Source organism: Rhincodon typus, chromosome 11, assembly GCF_021869965.1.
Source record: "Rhincodon typus isolate 14 chromosome 11, sRhiTyp1.1, whole genome shotgun sequence".
NCBI lineage: Eukaryota > Metazoa > Chordata > Chondrichthyes > Orectolobiformes > Rhincodontidae > Rhincodon > Rhincodon typus.
Genome location: NC_063342.1, coordinates 24,607,999 through 24,613,998, shown reverse-complemented (window position 1 = coordinate 24,613,998; position 6,000 = coordinate 24,607,999). Strand labels below are relative to the sequence as shown.

Here is a 6,000-nt window from a genome sequence, read left to right as displayed (position 1 = left end):
CCCCCCCCCCCCAGGACTGTATTTAACTGTCAAAATGCATCAACGTTGCTGTTCAATCTCTATGGCGTAAACTAAAGTTTTTTTTTTGACAAAGACGTGACTTCGGTGTGCAGTGTAAATGAATAATTTTCGATGTTGTAGTAATTTTAATATCTGGTAACTACAAAGGGCTTTGATGTTTTCAATGTGGAGAAGAAACTGGCTTCCTTTTCTTCAACAAACCTGATTAATCTGGAGGGGAAAAAAACGTAATTTGAGAATAATCGACTACTTCTTAAGACATTTACTGTTTTGTTTATGTCCTGATGTGAACCTGGATATATACCTTTCTCCCTCAAAGTTTTACAGTATTTGCTGCATGGTTTAGATATTCAGCTTGTTAATCATATGCTCTAAAGGTGTCTCTTCCCATCAATGTTTAGATATATATACGTGTAAAAATGATGCTGTAATATGGTGTAGTGCCTCATTGGATGAATTATGGGATAAAAATTAAGAAGGGTGGCTTTTCAGACTTTTGAGGACAGAAAGAAGATTGTAAGATAAACCTGTTGAGATTGAGTGTTCCAGAAAGCAGTTTAATAGTGTATATAACGTGCAACTGCACAGGACTTTTGTATGATTCCAGTTGTCTTAAATATATTTCAGTTGCTGCATTTATTATTTCTATGTTAATGAAGGTGTCGTACTTCAAAAGTTTAGCAAGATTTATTGATTGAAATGGTCATTACAGCTACTGAACATTATGTATGGGCTTTATATTTTCAAGCAGTGCTTTTATATTGTGGGTACTCATATGCTGATGACGCCCAGATCTATCTATCTATCTCATCACCTCTCTTCATCTTTCTACAGTTGGAATTCTCAAATTGCTTTTCTGACATTTAGTACTGGAAGAAATAATATTTTCTCATTTTAAATATTTGAAGGACTGAAGCCATTGTCATTGGGCCCTGCAGGCAAACTATTCCCCAGCTTTGCTGCTTGGCCTGCTGTGTTCATCCAGCTCTACACCTTGCTATCTCATATTCCCCAGATGTCGATTCCTTTCCCCAAACTGGCGACTGTTTGAGGCCAAAACCGACTGTTCACAACCTTAGTTTGATATGCTGCCAATATATCTTTGCCGTTACATACACTGTCTATTTCTGCCTGTATGACATCACCTATATCTGCCTAATCTCCTGTGCGGCTGGAACCCTCATTAATGTCCTTTTACCTATTAGGCATGACCCTGGCAGCCTCTGAGGTTGTACCACTGTAAACTTAAGATCATCTGAAACACTCTCTTGTCCTAACTGTGGCAAGTCCTGGTTGACCCATTACCCAAGCTCAGTGACCCACACTGGTTCTCAGTTAAACAATTTGATTTTAAAATTCTTATCCTTGCTTTCAAATCTCTCCATGACTTCTCCTTTTTCTCTCCTGTAATCTTGTCCAGCACACAGTCTTCTGAAGTGGCACCCTTCCAATTCTGACCTCTTGAGCAACTCTATTTTTCATTGCTCCACTACTGGTAACACTGCCTTCAGTTACCGAGGCTCTAGAACAGCCTGACATAAATATCTGTCTCTTTTTTTTACCTTCTACTCCTACTTAAATCTTTTACAAAGTTTTTGGTAACCTAGCCTAATATCTCTTTGATTGCTGTGTGTCAAATTTTGCTTTATTACCCTCCTGTGTAGCACCTTGCAACACTTCATAGTGTTTAAAACTCTATATAAATATACTTATTTTAGCTTTCTTGGATTTCTTATGATATCACATGGAAGATTTGCTATCACACTGCTTTAATTAAGCTCGCAAAATTGAGTTTTGCATGGCAAAATTATTGTTACTTTCAGAGCAACTTGGATATAATGAGTTGCTGAGCTTGTTGTACAAATTATTTTTCTAAAAAAGTCACTTAAGTTGCAGATAACTTCTGTATATTCAATGGCAGAAGTCAGAATTAAATCATGGAGCTACCTGTACAGTGCTGGTGTTGCAGTAGGTCTTGTTTCTGAAACAAATTGATCTGTTGATTATAGTAGAGAGCTAGATCACTGAACTATCGATGGGAGAACTGTCCAAAGGGATATTGCATGCATCATCAATGTCTGTAAAGCTGATCTGTAGCAACTAGAGTAGAAAGTTGGTTTATTATAGCCTTGCCTTAATTGAGATTCTCTATCCTGCTAGTTTCTGTGGGATGTAATGAATGGTCTTTTCCTGCTTCAGTTGTAAACTTTAATTGACTTGCAATTTTAAGTTGCATTCATCTATTATAATTTGCTGTGATCATCCCAAGTCTCCTTATACTGCAGAATACGTGAATTAAGTAAAATAGTAAAAAGTAAAGCTACCATCTTCCCAGAAGACCATAAGGCTGCTCTATCAGAAAGGTGGTGGTTTGACCTGAGGGTCACCATGCCTGAGAGTCAGATTGAGAAGGTATGACCTTATGGCAGCACATAACAGAAAAATGTAAGAACAAAACTTTTAAAACCATCAAAATCAATAGCGGAACAGTGCAGAAATCTAACCAGCTCCTTCGTATTAGTATTAAATTTTTCTCAAATATTCATAATAAACTAACAAATATAAATCAACTTACATCCATTTGCTGTACAGCAAATAAGTGTAGAATAGATAATGCCAACTTTAGCAGCACAAATGTGGAAAGTGTGCATTTCATGAACACGTTACAGGAATTATCTATTTCTTGAGTCACTTTTGTTTGGAGTTGTTGGAGTTAGAAAATAAAGGCACTTTGACAGAGGGAGAAATATTTGTTTTCTCTAGAATGCAGTCACGTAAGAGGCAGGAAGTCAGGTGTGTCCCGACAGCAGGATGGGAAGGGAAACCCCCTGTTCATAGGGAAACACAAGCTACAGAACTAAGTTGTGCAACAGGTAAGGAGAAACACCTTGGTAGAAACAAGGCTGACAGGAGAGTCCGATAAACAAGACAAAATATACAGATAAGAAGGAAAAAGCAGCATAAAGAAAACTTATGGTGAAAATTTGGCAAAATATGTTGAGAGTGAGCAGTAATGCAGGCCCACGAATGACAGGAGCAGTTGACACTATAATGGGCCATAAGGAAATGACAGATTTGTTAAATTAATAATGTCGTCTTGTTTGGCTGGGGTTAAAAAAAAGCAAAAAAAGGCACAGAAGCCTGAAAAATGTCTAGTGGAGTAAATTATTTGATTGAAAGTTCTTTTTTATTTAAAGAAAGGCATCAAAATAATTGGACCTAAGATAAATTAGCCTCTATAATCTGATTGTTTTCACACCAATCATGAAAGAAATGGGGAAAGGAATGATAACTTTGGTTATTGTTTTCCAAAGCACTCTAGATTGAGTGAAGTGTTTTTTGAATTGCAAATACTATTCTATTAATTACAGAGTTTGAGGAACAGACCTGTTTAATCATATTTGAGGAAACATTGTCAACTAAATAACTGAACAATAAGAATACAGTTATAAGGAACAGCCACAGGATTTGTACCTACAAGGTTTCTCTGCCATTCAACAAACTCATGACAGATCTGATTGTGGCCCTAGCTCCACTTTACTGCTGCCTCCCATAAACGTTGACTATCTTGTAGGTCAAATTCTGTCCATGTCAGCCTTGAATATAGTCAATGGTACAACCTCGCAACTCCTCTCCCTGCAACAAAATGAAAATGCTGTCAACTGCATCTCTTGCATTTCCCACACCTCTGCCCTCACATACCCTCCCTGCAACACCGAATCCCCCTGGTCCTCATGTATCACCCCACTAACCTCTGGATTCAACGTATCATTCTCCACCACCTGCAATCTGACCCCACAACCAAGGGTATATTTTCCTCCCTACCTCTATCTGCCTTCTGTAGGGACCGTGCTCTCCACGACCCCCTCATCTGCTGCACACTCCCACCACCCCAGGCAACTTTCTCTGCAACCGCAGGAAGTTCTACACCTGCCCCTACATCCATCCCACCCCCCCCACCTCCATTCAAGGAACCAAAAAAACCTTTCACATCAGACAGAGGTTCACCTGTACATCTGCTAATTGTGGTCTACTGCATCCGCTGCTCCCGATGTGGCCTTCTCTACATTGGTGAGACCAAGTGGAGGCTTGGAGCCAGCCTTGTAGAGCACCCACGCTCTGTTCACAACAAATGACAGCACCTTCCAGTTGCGAACCATTTTTAACTGCTCCTTCTATCCTGGGCTTCCTCCAGTGTCACAATAACGCCACCCGGAAACTGGAGAAGCAGCACCTCATATTCCGCCTTGGGAGCCTACAACCCAATGGTCTCAATGTGGACTAGACTAGTCTCAAAATCTCCCCACCCCCGGCCTCATCCCGTAACCAACCCTCCCTCTGATCCCTGCCTCCTTGACCTGAGACAACCTGTCCATCTTCTCCCACCTATCCACTCCTCCCACCTCACTGACCAATCCCTACCACCGCCTATCTGCACTCACCTATCGCCATTCCACCCATCTTTCCCATCCCCACCCCTTCTCTCTCTCTTTATTTCAAAGCTGCCATCCCCCTCCCCCATTTCTGAAGAAGGGTCCTGACCCGAAACGTCAGCTTTCCTGCTCCTCTGATGCTGCCTGACCTGCTGTGTTCCTCCAGCTCTACACTCTTATCTCTGACTCCAGCATCAGTAGTTCTTACTACCTCTGAATGATACATTCCTCCATTGCTCTCTGGGGAAGACGATTCCAAAACTAATGACTCTTCTAATCTCCATCTCAAATGAGACACTTTTGGAACTCCGTGTCTCCTGGTTCTAGACTCCCTCATGACAGAAAACGTCCTCTCCCCAATCTTGTCAGAAATCCCCAAATCTTTTACATTTGATTATGATCGTATCTCGTTCTTCTAAACTCTCATGAAGATAGGTTAAACAATTCTTTATATGTTAACCCTTTCATGGCAGGAATCAACAGAGTCAGCTTTGTCTGAACTGCTTTTGATACAAGTACTTCCTTCCTAAGTAAGAAGACTAAAACTGTACAGAGTACTCTGGGTGCAGTCTCGTCAATGCCAACATAAGAAAATATTTGTATTTTGCCTTTTTGCAATAAAGACTAACATTGCATTTACCTTACAAAATATTTGCTCTGTACCTGTTTGCAAACTTCGTGATTCTTGTACGAGGGCATTCAGATTCCGCTGTATCGAAGCATTCACAAGTGTCTGTCAATTTGAACAGTAGTCTACTTTTCTGTTCTTGCTGAAGTGGAAATCCAAATTTACTATTTTCATTTGTTCATGGAAGGTGGATGTTGCTGGTTTTAGTCAGCATTTATTACTAAATTACCATGCTTAAGTGCCCCTTGAACTGAGTGACTTAAGCGCCATTTCGAGGGCAGTTAAAAGTCAACCATATTGTCAGGTCTGGAGTCGCATCTATCACATCTATTTGTGAAGCTTCATTCACAGTTTCCCTTTGGCAATGCCACGTTAACTCTTATTTTCTAGCTGTCAGCAGTTACCTACTTAAATAAAAACTGTGGATGCTAGAACTCAGAAATAGAAACAGAAATTGCTGGAAAACCTCAGCAGGTCTGGCAACATCTGTGGAGAGAGAGCAGAATTAATGTTTCAAGTCCAGTGACACTCCTTCAGAACTGAGCGGAGGAAGTAAGTATAATAAATATCACTAGTTGAAAAAGTGTTAGGGAAACTAATGGGGCAAAAGACTGAAATCCATTGGACCTGATGGACTGCTTCCTTGGGTATTAATGGAAATAGCTACAGAGATAATGGATGCACTGGTTGTAATCTTCCAAGAATACTTAGATTCTGGAAAAAAGTCCCTGAGAATTAGAATACTGCCATCAATAACACCTTTGGTTAAAACTGGAAGGAGACAAAAAGATACTATAGGCCAGATAGCTTCACATCTGTTATTGGAAAATGTTAGACCCTATTATAAAGCGTGTAATAGAACATTTAGATTTACGTATGATCAAGCAAAGTCAGCATGGCTTCATGAAAGGCACTAGA

At 40.1% G+C, this 6,000-nt stretch overlaps 1 protein-coding gene across 1 annotated transcript in view; it reads left to right on the top strand.

Moving 5' to 3' along the window:
- The window catches only part of LOC109927527 (zinc finger protein 654), a 43,751-nt gene that overhangs the window by 579 nt on the left and 37,172 nt on the right, over positions 1-6,000 (top strand). The window lies entirely within an intron of this gene.